This window comes from Kogia breviceps, chromosome 2 (assembly GCF_026419965.1).
Source record: "Kogia breviceps isolate mKogBre1 chromosome 2, mKogBre1 haplotype 1, whole genome shotgun sequence".
Taxonomy (NCBI): domain Eukaryota; kingdom Metazoa; phylum Chordata; class Mammalia; order Artiodactyla; family Physeteridae; genus Kogia; species Kogia breviceps.
Window position 1 is genome coordinate 185,432,641 of NC_081311.1, and position 20,444 is coordinate 185,453,084.

Here is a 20,444-nt window from a genome sequence, read left to right on the forward strand (position 1 = left end):
AACCCAGTATGTAAGATGTTGAATTGTTTTAAGCCATTTAAGAATATTCAGCCTTGCTGTGATACCAGTCATCTTCTTCAGAAACATTTACTGCCTTCATCCTTCTTACTTTTTAGCTGCACCTCATATTTCTATTATTATCAATAATAATGATTGCTACATATTATTCATTGATTTATTTTTATGCCACCTGGTTATTTGTTCTTTGTACCAAAGAACTTAAGATGACTTAACAAGAATATCTAAAATATAGCAATATGACATAAATTTAAAATAAGTGAAAAAAACAAGTCAAGAAAACAAGAATACAGAAGTACTATGGGTTTTGAAATAAAGTGAATACAAAGTCATATCATAAGGACCTATCCAGCTGCTCTGGGTAAATCATTAATTTGACTTGCAAGTTCCTAGCTACCAGCCCCAAAGGTAAACCCAATCACTTTAACAATTCATAGTGTTTTAAGAAGAAAACAAAGAAGTAACTCAGAAGAAACAATTATTTGTTATGTTGAGATCAGAGAAGAATGTCTCCCTTGGGAGCCATTGAAGAGTCCAATGTCATGCAATGAACCACATCCCCACAGCATGCTTAAAGGGAGTACACAGAAATTTAATAGGACTATTTGAACAGCATTCCCCAATGAAAGCCCACAGCATCTTTCCCAAGGACAATGGAGTATAAACATCTTGACAAGCCCCAGTATAAATGATATGGTGCAGACACTCAGATCTCTGGTGATCTGACTTAATCCAGAAGTAAATATAAAATTCTAGAAGAAAATGTATAAAGATACAGTGTGTCACTTCTGAGAAATGTTCCTTAGATTGCTTTTCTCAGCTGAGTTTTAATTTAGAATTGGGTGCTGACTGCTACCAAATGAGAAACCAGCCACTTGTCAGGTATTGTTTAGTTATACAGGATCCTCAGATTAACCCACATAGTGGTTATTATTATTCATATTATGTTAATGAGGGACCTGAGGCTCTGAGAAGTTAAATAACTAATCCAAGGCCACCATACAGAGAGTAAGGTGATAGGGGTTTGAAACCCAAGGCTTGGTTCCAAATTCAACTCACTTTTTTATAATTATGAAAATTCTTAAACATTCAGAAAGACGTAGAGATTAATGTAACAAATGGCCATATATTCACCACTGAGATTTGATAGATATTAACATTTTCCTGTGCTCTAGCCAATATCCTGAGTTGCCTCCTCTTAGTGCCTCTTTGGTTTCTAAGAGATGGAAACAGACTAACCAAATGGACTATAGCTTTTTTCTAACTGCACCGGCAGAGAGATTATCTGGCTGCCTTCCCTTATAAATCTCTAACTACCCCAAATGGCTTGGGCTGCATTATTTAAAACACATTGTGCCTTTTTTCCTTTGGCTTACCTGCAAGCACAGTTGGGGACTAAAACATTAATACTGCCCTGGAGAAAAAAAGACTCAGCTTTTGGTTCATCTGCCAACTTCTGATGAGGGTAAGTATCCACCGCCCCACCTCCACCTCCAAAGAATCCCTTGCAACTCAAAACAATGCATGATTGGCCCTTTTTTCCCTTCAATTTGGCTGAATGTGAATAAGACATGATGGGAGAATATCTATTTCAAGGGTGTCATTTTCTAAGAAAGTGAATATTTTCATCTAAATCCGATAGTGAAAATTTTAATTTAAGAAGTTAAAGTAGGTAAGAGGAATTTTTCAATATAAAGTGTTACTATAGAAGAATGAAGTTGGACCTTTACCTAAAACCATACACAAAAATTAACTCAAAGTGGGTTAAAAACCTAAACATTAACAGTTTCAGTTTTGCAAGATGAGAACGTTCTAGAGATCTGTTGCACAACAATGTGAGTATATATAACACTGTTGAACTGTACACTAAAAGTGGTTAAGGTGGTAAATTTTATGTTTTTTGCCACAATTTAAAAAAATTTAAGTGTTATAGCTAAAAAAAAGGCATTAAAGTGGATTCAAGATCTCACAATGATGAATTAAGTGCTGATTTGAAATACATTTCTCACCTTCTTCCACATCTTATTTAGTGTAGACATTCTGGGCAGCCACAAAAAGTAAAAGAATTTTTCTATACCAAAAATGGCCAGAATTTGAGAAATAAGAGTGAAAACGGCTTTAGTTGGTCAACCCCTTAACTCACTTTTTAATACTGTGCTGAGAGGCTAAAGCGTGTCCTAGGGAAGAGCAGTAGTGAACACTGACAAAAATACACATTTGTATACCTTCCCTTCAAATAGTTGCTATGAAACTGCACAAGTAACCTACCTATTTGTTACTACATTTAAATTTTTTAAATGGGATATCTTTATTCTCATAACTTTCATTTGGACTGTTATGTCTAAATCACCATAAAATTAAAAACTTGTGAATACAATTAAATTTGAGTTAGTGGTCCTGAGTTCCAAGTTTCCTACTTTTGGCATCCAGATACTAACAAGATATATCAACAGCAATCTCCAAATAGGTCAATTTGTTCATCAAGTTGTGTGTACTAACTTGTCTCAACAAATATTTGAAGTCCTTTTTTTCTTCAGCCAAATTTTAAAGATTGGCACTTAGTTCAAATTTTTAAAAGATTTTTTAAAGCTCTCCCAAAGTTTGCTTATGTGACCTTAAATAATTTTCTTTTAGACACTTTTTGCTTCCCAGGCAGGCAGTAACTGCTTAAACTTTGCACCTAGGAATGATATACAGTGGCCGCCAGACATACCACTCCTGTGTCTACTGAACCAGAGACATAAAACAATTATATTGATCATTTGGCCAAAAAAACCCCACACTTCTTTGTGATCATGTGTTTCCTGAAAATGTCAATTTGGAATCATAATTATTTGCAATTAGGAAGTCCTGAGTGATCTTTTTTTTTTTTTTTTGCGGTACGCTGTCCTCTCAATGTTGCGGCCTCTGCTGTTGCGGAGCACAGGCTCCGGACGCGCAGGCTCAGCGGCCACAGCTCACGGGCCCAGCCACTCCGCGGCATGTGGGACCTTCCCAGACCGGGGCACGAACCCGTGTCTCCAGCATCGGCAGGCGGACTCGCAACCACTGCGCCACCAGGGAAGCCCCTGAGTGATCTTAATGATTGATTTACCTTCATTTTATTTTAGAATTGTACATTGAGGCCAGAAAGTTTAAGTGATATGTACCAAATCACATGACATGTCCATGGCAGTCAGCACTTAAAATAAGCCCCTTGACTCCACAATCACTCCACAGATCCTGCACTGGGTGTCTGAATTTCATAGACAATACTTCTGTTTTCCCCTTCTCCTCCTCCCATTCCTCTTTCTCATCTTCTTCTTCTTAAATTTTGTACTTTACCCCGTGTATGGAGACAGAGCTTCAGCTCTGGTTTAACTCATTGAAACCAAGCCAAATATTTTTAATACCTTCCCTCCCCAAAAGTACACACATGCACACACACACACACACACCACACACTGGGGCAACAAAACCAATCAGTGGAAGGCAATACAATAAAGGAGACAGAGAGTCTTCTGAGAAGGCTAGTAAAAGTCTTATTTCATCACCAAGTTCACACTCCTGAACTCTGGTTGATCTTGCCCTGAAATCCTCCTGTTACCATTCCTTAGTGCCCCAGCTCTGACTGGACATTGGATACGGAGCAGAAATCTGTCCATTAAGGACACTGTGCCTGTAATCAAACACTAAGCCAATATTATCTCAGAGTGTACATAGGGTATCATTTTCTTGCTCTTCTTAAGTATTCATAGCTAAATGATTTATGGGCACACAAATGGATATAATGTCCCATAATATATAACAGGACTAATATTTAATGTGTTTCTTTTTTACTTTGTTTGAATAAAATCCCCCCAAATACTTTTAGCAAATGATCATTAATTACGTGCATTGTCAAATGCTCCCAGGTTCTAATAAGCAGGCCTCAGAATTTACAGTCCCCAGCTCTCTGCTAGAGGCCATAAATCCGATGTGGGTGACAGTACTCAATAAAGTGGCACCATCACCGGAACAGAAGCCTCAAATGATTCACATTTGGATACACCATGGATTTTTTTGTCTTTCCAGTGACTATAACCCAAGCAGAAAATATCCTTTCCAGGATGTTATTTCAAGGAACCTCCCAAATTATCCGAGTTTTTTGTTTTGTTTTTTAATAGGACTTTATGGCCCACACGGGCTAAATTTGGCTGTAAACTAGTGGATTTTATCAACTGCATCTTTGGCATAGATGGACTACCTGGGACAGAAATGAAAACCACAGTGGTTTGGGGGGAATATTTATCAACAAATATATTTTCCAAAAAAAATAAAGATTTTAAAGGGAAAATGTTTAAATAGAGTTGTGACTTCATAGTTAATTTACTTAATCTTCAATGTCTTTGCAAATCCATTATGCACTTGGGATGTCAGAGGGGGTCTACAAATTACCAAGTTGTTTGAAGTTTGCTGCTTTCTGAAGTGGCTTTGGTCATTTATTTTCATAGAAATGTTATTTCTTCAACTTACAAGGTATGTAATAGCAAGGTCTTTTGAGACAGCTGTCTGAAAAGAAAATGATTATCCATGTTTCTAAAGAAAGATGACTTGTTCTTTGTATGAAGTCCTCCAAGGAACATTTAGCATTTTAAGAATATGAAAAAAACAAAGTTCAATGTTCGATGTCTGTAAGAGATGTCCAGGCAAAAAGAGAGAAATGCAGAGAAAATAAATGGAAGGATGTGCTGTTTTGATCTGAGGTAGGGAAGAAAAAATGCAGTTTACTTAGTCTGGAATTGTTTGTTATCTGAAGGTCTCCAAAAACTTTAGATTAAAAAAGAGGGATGGGCTTCCCTGGTGGCGCAGTGGTTGAGAATCCGCCTGCCGATGCAGGGGACACGGGTTCGTGCCCCGGTCCGGGAAGGTCCCACGTGCCGCGGAGCGGCTGGGCCCGTGAGCCATGGCCGCTGCGCCTGCGCGTCCGGAGCCTGTGCTCCGCAGCAGGAGAGGCCACAACAGTGAGAGGCCCGTGTACCGAAAAAAAAAAAAAAAAGAGGGATGGAAGAAGGTGTTATTGTCTCATTATTTGAATATCAGACTGAGGATTAAAGAAGTATTTGGACCTTCAATTTAAACTAGAATTAAAGGTTGGGTGTAGCAAACTAGATACTAAGGTAAGTGATGAATCATATCAAGATTTTTTTCCTTCTGGAAAATCTGTCCTATAGAGGTTTAAAGTATCCAACTAAGAACAGGAAAAGTCCTATACTCCCCTGCTCTTTAAATGTTGGGAAAACACAGAACAGAAATTAACAGGTGAACATTACCACTAGAGATTTCATCTAGAAGATACACATCTAGTCAACCTCCAGACCCAAACTAACACCCAATGGAACACCACCACAAAAAAGGGAAACACACGCAATGCAGCAAAAGAGAGAGAGAAAAAAAGGGAAATTCCACCTGTCCAAAAAGTTTAAAGAAAATGAATGGAATAAAGAGTAAGAGAAACAAATTTAAGAACCCTAGATCCAAATATCACAATTTGCAGTTGGGGAAATTGCACTCATGGGGTACGGAACACAGGTTTCTTGATTCTCTGGCCATGATATAAAGCTAAACCTTCGTAAAGCTACACTGTCGTAAAGCTACACCGTCGTAAAGCTAAACCTTCGTAAAGCTACATTGTACTGCAAACAACAAATAATCTTGGCCCTTATGTCAAGACTGCCGACCTTTGGCTAGAACCCAGCCTTCCAGCTTCTCTTTCCTGAACAACAGGCCTTTCCTGGTTTCGTGCAGATGTAGTTTTCTATGTTGGTATCAACTCCATCCTTAAAGAAGAGACTCTTACCCCTGAAACTGAAGAAGCCCATCTAACCGACAAGATACAGTTTATGCATATTTGCTTCAAAGACACGAAGAAACCTCCCCATTGTGACAAAGACAGGCTATTCCTCCCACCCCAGGAAAGCAGTCTGCTCTGGTTTCCAGGACAGACAAACCTCTTTCTTGGAGCAGGCAAGGCTGTATTACCATGGCCTCATCTTCAGGTCATTTGTCATTATCTGCTACTCCCGTTTTTTTTTTCCTTACTAGAGATCAAAATAAGTAATTCCCTCATTCTTTGAAATCCCATCTATTGTTCAGCCTTCTCTGGGCCCATTCAGGACAGCTTTGGGATCTTTTAAGGAACTTGCTTTTAGAGTCTTTCTGCTAATCTGTCTGCATCAGTGTCTTAACATTTTGCTTGGTTTCAGAGGGATCGTGTTAAAGTTATTTGGTACAGTAAGTCTTAAGGCACTGCCACCATTGTTTTTCAAAAAACATTTTGTTTCTGAGCTCTTTGAAGGTAGAAGTTATTTATTTGGGTTTGAGGTTGTACTTTTAGAATGGGAAGAGGGGTTATGGGGGTCAGATGTCCCCATTAAGGAAGGAATTGCAACATTAAAAAAGAGCACCAGGGTAGAATTTATTATTTTCTGAGTGATTCACCTTTCAGGAAGGAAATATTTGCCTCTCCCCAGCAGAGAGAAATTGTTTCACAATGCTGACAATTGAAACTAAGGTAGAGAAACAAGATTAAAATTAGACATCTCTGAATTTAGATATCTCAAGTAGGTTTTTTTCTTTTGATTCATACATTAATGATCAAGAGGTATATTGGGGCATGAGATGGGTCAGGGAGGGCATAAATAACTTCTGTAGAACAGAGGATAACCAACTGTGAAGGTGAGAAATGTACTTTAAAATCAGGGTTTTCTCTACCTTACCTGTGAAGCAGAAAAACCCCTTTTGGTATAAACTTCAAATAGTGATATCTGCCTGCAAAACTTGAAAATGTCAATTTGTTTAGAAGGATAAGATCAGAACAATAATTCAACCCCCATCATGTGCTCCCCTAAAGTAGGGACTCACTAACAAGAGCATCTCAATATTTTGGCAAGTAGTCACATCTGGCAATTGCATTAAACTACAAGTTTTTCATTTGGAAATGGATCCAGATGTTTCAGGAGAACTTCTATTGGATCTGAAAGAATCTGGATTTTGTTGGTGAAGTGCTATTTTGTAGACTGCTATCAGACCCTTGAGCTCCATCTACATGAAAGGGCTCAGATTTTGTTTCTATGTGATTTAAACCCACTGGCAAGGCAAAATGCTTTTGCAATGTTCGTTCTCCATCCTGGTGGGTCTGGAGATGGTTGCTCTGCTGGCTCCTATACACCACCCATTAAAAAAAAAAAAAAGGACCAAGTGTAAACTTTTACTACTTTATTAGATAACTATGTCCTCACGAAAACTGGCTCTACCCCACTGAACTAAACCAAAAGAAACTTAGATGAATCAGAAAGACCCAAGAAAGTGCCCTATTACATCCCACTATCATCTTGGGAACAGATTATACTACAATGACTCTAACCAATAAAATATCCAGCACTTTAAAAACTCCCTAGTAAAGCATATTATATAATCATTATTGTTAATCCAATCTAATTCTTACAAACCCTCAAGGAAAAGGAAATTGGGTTTATTTGGAGTTATTGAGTATTACCAACCCACCCTCCCTATACCATGGTTTCTGGCTTCTTCCAGGAAACAAGGGATGTACTTACACTGCTCACACTTTCTCTTTCCTAACCTTTAGGCCCAGGTGATCCTACAGCCCAAGACATATGGGTAGAGAAGCTGGTACTGGGTTCACCTAATCTCATTGCCAGCATAACTTCCATGCTACTTTTGACAGATCCAAATTAGACTCCCATTTACAAGGTGTGTGGCTTTGGGCAAATCATATAATCAATCATTACTTCTTCATCTGGAAATGGTGATTATAATAGTGCATGCTCAATGGATTGTTTTTGGAAGCAAATGAGATTATGTATGTAAAGTTCTTACCATGGTAAGTGTTGCAAAATTGCCGCCTGTAATTATGTGTGTGCTTAAAACTACCCTCACTTACTTTACCTTCCACTTCTGATACCTTTCACTCAGAACTTTAGACGCTTGACCACAAAGCAGAGATTCCCTATAAACCCATTTCAGAATAAGTGATGCAGTCCCAGAATTAAGTCGTGGGAAACTTGGCATGACCCTGGACCCATCCACCTGGGGTTAACTTTTTACATTCTGTATATCTCCCTTAGTTCTCAGAACAAATCCATAACATGAATACGCACTCCCACAGACTTGCAGGCAGCTGTACTTTAAATTAGACTGATTGCTCAGAACACTTTCGGGCCTATGGATCACTTTGAGAAACTCAAAGGAAAGCTCATGAGATTCAGCTTTACAAAGATGGGCACGATGGTCACGGCTGCAACCAGACATATTTGAAACATTAAGAGTTTTGGGTGTGAACTGAATCCATGTTCTCTCGAATTGTATAATGCTGTAAAGGAGCAAAGTCTGTTACTATCTTCTGCACTATATTATCAGAGCCATATATCTTAGAAATAATAAAATAAAACTCCCTATTACCAATAGCAATAATTTAGGACCCATCCAATGTTCCCTATAGATAATGCATCTGGTTTAAAATCACCTTAAGAAACAGCTGATGGCTGCTTCAGTCCTGTCAAATGACTCTAATTTTCTTTTATGACAGTATCAGACTTGTTATAATGCAGGAAAGTAATCTGTGTAATATACATGCTGGATGCCTACACGTATTACATGATCAGCAAATTTAGCGTGAAAAAATAGTATCTCGAGTGGGTGCAGAAACAGCAGACGGTAATTAGAACGCAGCTATCACCAAGAGAAACTAAGAAGGAGAATTTACAACGTCCTAGGGCCGGAGAAGCCTCAGTTTCAGTGGGGGGAGTGGAAGTACATGTATCAACAGGTACTGGAGAGTTCATTAAATATTCAAATATCTGCGCCCCAGTCCTCGACCCATTGAGCCAAATGTCCCTAAGTGATTCTTATGCATACTCAAAATTGGGAATTGCTACTATCGGGCTTTATTCCCTAGTGAGAAAAGTCTAAGAAATGGGGGATTTTAGCACGTGCTGAGGTTAAACTAGAACGTACTTTACCTTTTCATCAAGGGAGGAAGACATGGGAGACACCAAGGCTCTTCCAGAACACGAGGGAGCCACCTCCTGCCCATCTCTGCCCCTCCGCCACCTCGTCCTCTGAGGCTTGCCAGGCTCCCAGTTAGTGTGAGGAACAGGATTTTCAGATATAATTTCAAGGCAGTGTAAAGTGATGGGAGAAGCTTTGGGCTCAGAGACACGGAGTCAGTGTGGAAGTTCCCATTCTTCTGGGTGGCCTTGGTTAACTGATTGACTTATGAGCTTTCAGTGTTTTCACTGATAATATAGAAATCATCATAATGGTTCTTTTTAAAAAAATGTATTTTATTGAAGTATAGTTGATTTACAATGTTGTGTTAGAATTTCTACTGTATAGCAAAGTGATTCAGTTATACATATATATATTCTTTTTCATATTCTTTTCCATTATGGTTTATCACAGGATACTGAATACAGTTCCCTGTGCTGTACAGTAGGACCTTGTTGTTTATCCATTCTATATGTAATAGTTTGCATCTGCTAATCCCAGACTCCCAATCCATCCCTCCCCCTACCCCTTGGCACATATAGGTTCTTTACATTGTTTTATGTTCAGTTCACATCCAAAACCTTTAGTGTTTCAAATGTGTCTGGTTGCAGCCTTGACCATCGTGCTTATTTTTGTACAGTTGATTCTCATGAGCTTTCCTTTGAGTTTTTCAAAGTGATCTTTAGGCTCAAAAGTATTCTGAGCCACATGGAGTCTAATCTAAAGTACAACTCCCTGCAAGTCTGTATGGATACTTAATTTGGGTGTGTGTGTTGGTGTGTGTGTTAATATATTATAAAGCAATAAACAAACAAACATTAAATTGTAACCACAAAAATATCTGGGAAAGTTTTATGAGACTGTTTCTTATGAGAAATATCAACGGAATACCTACATAATATAGCACATAATGACATATATATATGTGTGAGATATATAGATATAGATTAAGATGTAGCTCTATAGCTACACCTACAGCTATAGCTATAGATATAGATATGCAGGTAGATGTTTAACTAGCTCTTTGGGGGGAAAAGCACTGGTTTGTAATGTTTGCCAATTTCCATGGTGTAAGTATTCCCACAAAGGCTGATTTAAATCTACCGATGTGACTGGATACACCCAATCTACTTTCCTGAGCTGGCAGGCTCTAACACATACGTGCTATATCTACTTCTCTCAATTTTTCTTTGTCAAAGAGAAGGCTTTAACTGGCTGACCTCAAACGTGTTTCAACATTTAACATTATGCTTTCTCTATTTACATACATACACTATAATTAATTGATATAGCCTGAATAGGAAAGTAGGTGGTCCACAGTGCCTTTAATCCTACTGAACGTAAAAAGTTTATCAAAACAGAGATTTAAAGGCCACCACACCAATTTAGGGCTTTGAAATCCACTGCTTCTCCCAAGGTTTCTAATCTCATGTGCCTGCAGAAATGGATTATCAACTGGCATATTTATCATTGCAATCACTTATTCCCATAGGATCTGCATATTTTTACATAATTTTTTTTCTTCAAAATGGTTTCCTTTGTTTCAGATGTTAAAATAAGACATTTTATTCCATGCCCCATCAAAAAGAAAAGGGGGAAAAAAGTTAATTGTATCTGAACTGAAGTGTAACTATGGCCTTCTTAAAGAGGTGTAGTTATAGGCTATTGATCGCAGCACACAGGAAAAGCTTGTCATGTAAAGTCAAGAGGTTAATGTAATTACAAGAATGGACAGCAGGATCAGCTGTAGCCAGAAGTGGCAAATAACTAAAAGAGACACATACTGTTGTCAAAGCATAAATAATTCATCCTAGCATTCGAGAAGAAATTACTCCTCTCTTCCAGCATATTATTCAGCCATTAAAATCTTGTCTTCTAAAGACTTTTGATGTGGTCATATTTTCAGTTCTAAGTCATTCTGAGGCCTGCCTTCTTCATTAGGCCTCATACTGTGTAGTTTTCCGAGTATTAGAGAGGATGTGAAATGGATCCACACTCTGTTTAATAACCACAGTGCAGTTCAGATAAGAGGGAAGAAGCTGGGAGGGTTTAGGCCACACCTGGTAGCTAAGTAGGGATGAAGATTAAGCAACGTGGGGTAGAATCCTTAATTCTTGAGCTGGACCATGTTCCATTCATTCTAGTTCCCAGCTGGAACCAAATCCTCGCTGATCCAATGCCTAAAACATTTCTCTAGTGCCAAAGAAGTAGAAGAGGCATGAGAAGTAGTACTGGGTCCTACACCCTTCTTGTAAGTATTCACACATCAACTTCTCACTTAGTCTGATAAAAATACTCTGATAATGTGGTTTGGAAATTGAATCTGCTTTTCTGTATGTGCTTGTGATTGTTTTTCTTTCCATCTGTGTGATTAGAAACAAAGTTTTGCACCTCTATGGCCATTTGATACCTGCCGGCCTCTCAGAATCAATAGCCAACTACCATCTATCCCTATAGTGATTACAACTGTTATTTCTACCTGTGTGCTCAGCATGTAAAAGGTGGTACATAAAGCTAACAGAAGAATGAATATAAACCTGAAATCATAGAACCAAAATTGACCTGAGAGAGACAAGTGTTAGTTTCACCCCCCTAATCCGTTCTCTACCTTTCTCTACCCTGCCCTGGGCCCCAGGAATAAGAGGCCTGGATCCTTCACCTTCTGGCTCCTCTTTGAGCATCAGCCAATGAGAGACCCTGCAGATCGGAGAACAGGAAGAGAAAGGTGGGAATATTTTTTCCCTGCTTGCTCCCTCCCTGCTGGGGTTTGGCTGTGGAGGTGGCCGTGGTCTCTATAGCCTCTTTTCAGTGACACTTTTTTCACATCTCCGATCCCTTTCAGGTTTGGTAGCAATTTTGTCATCCCTTGCTCCCAGATATCATGAAGAATTTACCACCACTGCGAGTCTTGGGGTGTTTCAGCATCATTGGTTGGCTCTTTATCAATTGTACTTTTATTGAAGTCTTCAAATATTCCAGCTCAATGTGCTGTACATCTTCTTCAAGGAGCAAGAGGACATCTCCTTCTTAATAGATTTTCTAGATGAAATCCCTTCTCTACAGTTCTTATGGCATCATAACAGTGGCTAAAACCATGATAAAAAGACTTAGAGAAAGTCATGTCAAAATAAGACTCTGAAGCACTCAGCGTCAGACACTGAGAAAATGTCTTTTGGGTATTCTAGGTCATACTACCAAACACTTGGTTATCCTCTAACCACTCCTGACATCAGATCGACTCCCTCCCCACCCATGTGAGAGCTAGACCTTGCCTCTGCTTAAATACCAAGAAGCCTAATCTCCCCACCAGGGGAAATAACTACATATCCCACCACTGGATGAGACCCAACTCACTGCATATTTCAACTCCTTGTATATCACTCATTGTGCTCACTGAATACTGTTTATTTCCACCATTAAGAGGTTTTTATTCCTGCTTTTAAACTAAAACTATGTTCCTCTGGATTGTTTCTGACTTAAATTTGTACTGAAATAATCTAATCTTTATTATAAGGAAGGAATATAAATTATTTATTTAAAATGTCTGAGACATTCCCATCCATGGAACTTACCAGTAGGGGTGTGCTGGGCAGTAAAGACTACAGCAATAATGTTGAGGTTCACATCAAACTCTGCCTAGCTACTCTCCATAGCACTAGCCAATAGTTCTACTTATTATCGGCACATAGAAGTCATCCTTGATTTCATTTTTTCCCACCTCCATGCCAGATCCATGATCCTATTACATCATTTTCATCTCAAAACTATATCCTAAATCTCTTTATATTTCTGTCATCCTTAATACCTGCTGAAACCTACCATCCTCTCTCACTGGGATTAATATTAATGTAATAACCTCACTTCTTCCATTCTTGCCTCCCAATAATCCCCTTTGTACCTAGAGTAGCTAGTGTGACATTTCTAAAATGTAGATCAGATTACATCATCCTTCCCCATTAAACCCTCCAATGGCTCCCTTGATCTACAAGAATTCTATGTAAATTTGCAGTTTCCTTTCCTTGTTCCCCGACTCATGACACGCTAGCCTTGCCAGCCTTCTTCCTAAACCGCAAACGCAGTCCCTTCCCCCCTTACAGTCTTTTTTTTTAGAAAACATCTTTATTGGAGTATAACTGCTTTACAATGGTGTGTTAGTTTCTGCTGTATAACAAAGTGAATCAGTTTTACAGTCTTTTTGTCCTTTTGCCCAGAACAGTCAGCCTGCCGTTTTACTAGGATGCCTATGTCTTATGCAAATCTCGACTCAGATGTCACCCCCTTAGGGAGACCTTTGTGACCACACTTTAGTGCCCCACCCTTGAGCTGTGTTCCATCACATCGTATTATGTGATCTTCCGCCAATATTTATCACTGTCTGAAATATATCATTTGTTTATTTGTACTGTTTTCACCTTTAGGATGTGAGCTCTGTGAGATAAGGAATCGTGTCTGTATTGTTTATTCCTTTATCTGAAGTCCCCAGAACGACACCAACCCATAGTAAGGACTCAAAAAGCTTTTGTTGAATTTGATTCCCCTGTCTACTGCAATGGAGTAGTGAGGCAAAATGGTGTGGCCTCATGGTTATTTTTTTTTCCAAATAGTATCAGTTTGCTCTTCACCTTGTGCTCACATTATTTTGTGTCCCTCCTAGAAAACATCAGCCAATCCTTAACCTGCTCTGTTCAGGGGTAGAAAATTCTAGAACTTGTGCAACATAAGATTGTTCTCATTTTCAATGAATGTTTCACAAGGGATTTTTAAAGTGTTGATTCTTATGTATATTACTAACCTACTTGACAAGTAAAGAACACGGAATTTAAAAATACACAAATGGGACAAAATGAAGGAGAGGTAATGAAAACCAAAACAATAAGTAAATAAAACAACTGAGATGCCAGTACTTCCCAGGATGAGCAAATCCACCAGTCCAGCGCAGAGGAGCTATAAGAGTGCTGCCTCTGTCTGAAAACTTCAAAACCAAAGGTTACTGTGTAAGATAAGGCATCTTCTGAGCTGGCTCTCCACTCATACAAACTTTATCTCAGCAGCCAATGGGGTAAGTTTTCTCTGAATCAGAGATGCATTTATTTGTCCTTGAGCAAGTTATGTAACCCGGCTGAGGCTCACTGCCCTTATCTGAAAATAAAAGGGGTGCTAATACTTGCCTCCCCTGTATAAGATTGAGGTGAGTCAGATGATCCAGTGTATGTATAAGTGCTTTGTGACAAATCAGTTGATGCACAAATGCTCACCATTGCAATCAGTGCTGCAATGAGAGAGAAAGAAAGGTGATTTACAGACACAAGTGGTAGAAAACTACACTGAGCATTACAAGGCATACAAAGATATTCCCCTAGTGCTGAACATTTAGAGAGAAAACAGGGAAGAGAACGTATCTTTGAGGAGGGGTAAGAGCTGGGAGAGCTTGGTCTAGAAGGTTTTCATAGAGAAGATGAGACTTGAACAAAGACCTGAAGAAGGAGGGAGTCCTCATGTAGCATACAGAAAGAAGAAAGGATGATTTGAGGGAAGTAACCACTACCAGAGGTCAGCAATTTTTCAAAAAATGAAGCAGAAACAGGTATAGGGAAGTGCCAGGCAGGTTTGTCTGACAGGAGGACAAAAGCCGGGGGTATAACAAGTAATGACATGAATGAAATTAGAGAGGGACCAAATGGTGGGAGGGCTTAGAGATGGTGAGTAGGTCTGGAGGCAGGCAAGGGCATGATAAAAATAATATCTGAGAACACTGAGAGTCCTTCTCCCGTAGCAAATGAAAAAGTGGGCCTGGATTAAGGGAGCAGGGAGAGCCCCACTGCACCAGGTCAAGTCAGATCACATCTGGAGAGCCGGGGTTTGTCTCGAGTGCCACATTTTTCAAAGGACATTGACTTGAAAACACCCAGAGGAGGCTGACCAGACTGGAGAAGTGAAGGAAAAGTATAGCCTGCAAGGAAGAATTGAAGGGTCTGGTTACATGTAAACCAGAAAAGTCAAGAAAAGAGAAGTAACCTTTTCTGTTTGGGTTAATCTCAGCTGATTTCAAGAGATTAAGGAAAATTTAAGACTTAGGAGACACCACATAATTGAGAAGTCTGAGGTGCATGGGAAAGTCCACTTACCTGGCAGCCAGAAGACTTGGATTTAGTTCCAACATTACCCCAACCTGTAGGTGCATTACTGACTTTCCAAGTCCTTAGTTAATTCATGTGTTTTTTAAAAATCTGATTAGACTAGAAAATCTCTAATATGTTCACCGAGCTGGCTAGGGCAGAGGCACAAGAAATTGTCTATTGTGTTAAGTCTAGTAGTTACTTAAGTTCCCAGAAATATTGATTAATTTCCTGATCCTCATTTGGACTTACCTAAAAGAATGCAAAACAAAACACCAGAAATGGGAGGAGTTTGGGACTTCCCCGTTGGTCCAGTGGTTAAGACTCCGCCTTCCAATGCAGGCAGCGCGGGTTCAATCCCTGGTCAGGGAACTAAGATCCTGCATGCTATGTAATGCAGGCAAAAAATTTTTTAAAAAAGAAAGAAAGAAATGGAAGGAGTTTGTTCTAGTGCGAATTGGGCAAAATAATAAACAGTGTATTGAAACCCAATTACCCAAGAGATCATACCAGAGTCATAGATAAGGAAAAACTCACTGAGAGTGTGGCTTAGAGGGAGGGTAGGTGAGAAGCCAGAGAAAGATGCCACTTCTGTTCAAGCTGTGTTCAAAGAAGCTTTGTGTTCTGGACTGAAGTTTTTTTGCTCCCTCCCTCCACAATTCATATATTGAAACCCTACCCTTGATGATGGTATTTGGAGGTGGGGCCTTTGGGAGGCAATTAGATTTAAATGAGGTCATGAGGGTGGGATTAGCAGCCTTAAAAGGAGGGGAAGAGAGACCAGAGCTGTCTTTCTCTCTCTCTGCCAGGTGAGGACACAGCAAGAAGCTTTCGCTTTACAAGCCAGGAAGAGGGCTCTTTCTAAGAACCCATCCATGCTGGAACCCTGATCTTGGACTTCCAGCCTCCTGAACCGTGAGAAATAAATTTCTGCTGTTTAAGCCAGCCAGTCTGTAGTATTTTCTTAGAGCAGCTCGAGCTAAGACATCTAGTGTTTCTGGATGCTAAATGTCATTACTTCTCAGAAAAAATAAAAAATCAGAAGAGTTCCATGGTCAAATTAATCTGGGAAATGGCAGATTCAACAAAATAAAAGAGCTTTCTTTACTGCAGGATTTCTCAGCACCTTTAATTTGTTCAGGTGTCTGGTGACTCCACAAGGACATTGTGCAAAACAGCTTCTTTCTTTCTTTTATTCTTTATTATTATTATTATTATTATTGCGGTACGCGGGCCTCTCACTGTCGTGGCCTCTCACGTTGCAGAGCACAGGCTCCGGACGCGCAGGCTCAGCGGCCATGGCTCACGGGCCCAGTCCCTCCGCGGCATGTGGGACGAACCCGTGTCCCCTGCACTGGCAGGCGGACTCCCAACCACTGCGCCACCAGGGAAGCCCTCTTTTATTTTTTTAAACCACAAAAGTGACCCTGCTCCTCACAACACCCACCACCCCCCCTGAAAACATTTCACGGGAAGAAGTGTTTATCAAACTCCACTTTACAAAAACTCTGGAGAGCCCAGCCCCTGGGTTGGATGATATCCTGGATGTTCAACTCACCCGGTGGAAACAGAGCAAAGATCCCTAAATCAGTCCTTAAACACTAATTAAGCACTCGCTTTTTGTCACTTGCTGCAACGGATACAGAGACTAAAACCTACGGTCACCATTCCCAGAAATTTTCAAGATAACTAAGAAAATAAAACGTGCACACATAAAAAGATAAATGCCTGTGTAAGACTCTCATTTGCCAAGTGTCAAAAGGAGCAGACTGCTGTGGACTCTGAGGCCTGCAGGAGCCCGGGAAGCTCTTCGTAACTTGGGCAGCCAGGGGAGCGCTTCTGCAGGAGGGGAGTTGGGTACCCTTCCTGGAAAGACGAGCAGAACCAGACTGGTTTCTAAGAGTCAGGCATTCAGTAGAGAAAGTAGTACGATCAAAGGACCAGGCAAACACCAGGGATACGGGGGGACATTAAAGAGATGAGTCCGAAGCTAAAAGTTCTGGAATAGAAGGGAATAATGCAGGGTGATGGGGGACCTGATTAAAAAGAGACTCAAATACCAAATGCAGTGCATCCAGCCTCTGTCCTATAAGCAATGGCAAGCTGCTAAAGTTCTATAGCAAGTGTGTGACAAGATCAGAACACTCATGTCACCTTCAACTTCGCAGAAACAGACTGAAGGTGCCAACTCCTCATTAACCCCCATTTCAAGGCAAAGAACTTGTATTTCTGGAGCAAAACATTCATTCAGTTTTAGAAGGAATTCAGGGAGAGGGGTGAAGAAGGAGTTTCTGTTTTCTCTCTTCTTCTGGCAAATAAACAATTCTTCTGGTGAAGGAAAGCATTGGGTGGACTATTTTTAGCCTCCTGCCAGTGGCCCCCGGGTGATAGAAGACATAGACGTGTTGTTCTGTGCTAGCTCTGCACACTTTTTAAGTAAACATTCTAAAAATAATACAATAAACTTATAGAACCAGTAGAGACAAGCTGTGGATTACAAAGTGATATAAAGTTTGTCCTCATTCATTCTGGAGGTTTCTTTGAATTTTAGCCAAGAAAAAGCCACCATTGTGTCTAAAGGAAGGAGCCTCAAAAGAGGTTTGAGGCTCAAAAGAAGTTTGAGGCTCAGAAGTTGGAGGAGATAACTTCTTCCAGGGTATTTTTATGGGAACTGGATTGCAACACTCAGGACACTTTCCTTGCTCATCAAAGAGCAGGTCAGGGTGGCCAGGAGTGGTGTTTCATGGACCCTCCTCGTGTTCAACTCAGAGTTGAGGATGGGGATGGAAATGGAGCAGAGAGAGAAAGGTGTAGAGAGTATATGGTCCTGCATCACCACTCCCCAGCCTTACTCTTTCTCATCCTGCCCCATCCCGGTTGGCCTCACCTATCACCTGTTCACTGATACTGTAGGACCATCAAGAAAGTAACCCTGCTCCAAGGAGCTCTTTCTCCCACAAAGGCTTTCTTAGGTCAGGGAGTAGGGGAGAGGGGTCATCTAGGCTGTGAGATAATAGAAAATATAATAATAGAAAATATATATTGGTCTCTGCTCCCAGAGCCCCTGAAGCCCTTGTAATTTCCTGGGTGATAGGAGTGTCTTTTGTACTAATGAGGCAACTCTTAGTGGGCTACTGGTTGGCTCCTGAAGGAGGGAGGGTTGGTCACTGGAAAGAAACCATGATTAGAAGCTTGGAATTTTCAGCCCCTCCCCTCATTCCCTTGAGAAGGGAGAAGGGTTGGAAATGAAGCTAATTGTCCATCATGCCTACTTGATGAAGCCTCCATAAAAATCTCCATAATATGGGGTTTGGGAGCCTCCCAGTTGGTGAACATATTCACGTACTGGGAGGATGACACACCCCAACTCCTTGTGGACAGAAGCTCCCGTGCCTGGAACCCTCCCAGAAGGTGTATCTGGCTGTTTATCTGTATCCTTAATCATATCCTTTAATAAACTGGCAAAGGTAAATAAGCATTTCCCTGAGTTCTGTGAGCCTCTCTAGTAAATTAATCAAACCTGAGCAGGGGGTCATGGGAAACTGATTTGTAGCCAAGTTGGATAGCAGTTGTGGGTAACCTGGGGACCTACTGCTTGCGACTGGCCTCTGAAGTGGGGAGCACTTCGCTTTTTGGGGTTTTGCTTACTCTAAATAATGCAATCAATCCAGCCTTTCCCTGGAAGAGAACATGGGGCCACAATATCCAATCCCATCACCAGTCCAGCGGGCTCTATCAAGCCAGAGCCTGACGCTCCCCTGAAAGCTCATTTATGGAAAAGTACAATCAAGCCGGTCTCTAAGGGGCTGCCCACTGGGGAACTTTTGTGTCATTGCCTGGAGGAGAAAGAAATTCACCTTGAGCTGCAATAAACTGACATTCTCTCCCTGGTGTTATGCGCCTGATTGAATGCAGCAAAAAATAAATCTAAGCTTCCCATCATCTATCCACTGATGGTTACGTTGGAGCAAGGAGGTAGGCAAGATGATGTTATATAGTTATGACACATGACAATCATCTTCCTAAGATGATGAATCAAGAGACATACCATTCAGCCTATGAGAAACAAGAGTCTATGAACCAGGGAAGGAAATCAGTGGCTCATTATCATGTCAAAACCACATACTGAGCAGGGGTTTGAGGAGATACAGCACAAGGATTCCTGCCCTCTCTATAAGGACTTGACAGAGTGAAATAAATCTGCCCATTGAAGACATCAAGCAGTCCCCATGGGCAAGGGGGTGGGAGAGGACACTTAGACTCCCTGAAGTTCCTGAAGCATCTTCAAGGTTAGTCAACAATGGGAGAACCCGGATGGAAGATGATCAAGATTGGAGTGGCTGCTGGAAACTGTGGTAAGCCCTCTTCCCTGTGAGTGCACAGGCAAGGTGTCAGCTGTGTGTTGAGTAGGCAGGACAGTAGATACTGAGCCCCAGGTCCTGATGCTTCACAATTCTTTCCAACCATGACTGGGCTCTGACCTCGCTCAAAGGTGGATTCGTAGGGCAGATGATTTGGGAACCTGCAGGAGTTGGCCACCATCTGGGAAAACCAATGTGTTAAAGCACAGAGAGCAAGTCACCAAAAATAAATGAGAAGGAAAGTGGAGAGTGGAGGCTAGAAGACGAGCTACCAGCCACCTGGAACAGTTGTGGACAGAGTGACCAAGTGATGTAGAGCCCACACAGGGATCCTCACTATTAACAATTATACAGCCAGAGAAAACTGAGACTGCTCTGACAAACCAGGATGGAGTGTCGCTCTAGTTATGGGCAATATCAGGAGAGAAAATGAGAGTAACTTCATTTTAGCTCTTCTCTCCCTGAGGAGTATCTACGCCTATTTCCCCATCCAACTCTGGAGGCTGGGAAAAGAGTAGAAGATCCTGCTCCAGTTGGGCAGTGTCTCAGGTCAAGGTCAGCCCTACAGGGATGGTTACTCCTTAGCAAATGGTGTGACACCAAAGGCACTCCTAACTGGACACAGAAAGATTGGGCCTGACGGACCTGGGTTTGGGTCCAGACTCTGGCACTTCCTTAACTTCTTAAAGCCCCATCCAGTTTTCTCACATCTAAAATAAGAAGTAGAGACCTCTGTGTGGGGTGACTGGGAAGATTCAACAAGAGAATATAGGCTTAGAAATATCACGGCAGCTCACCAGGCGTCAGGTACTCTTGTAACTCCATGTATGATTTACCTGTATTTATGTGTATTGTTGCTTTCAAGGCAGAGTGCCCAGCAGAGAAAAAGTTTTCAAAATGTACTAATTATTAACTTCTA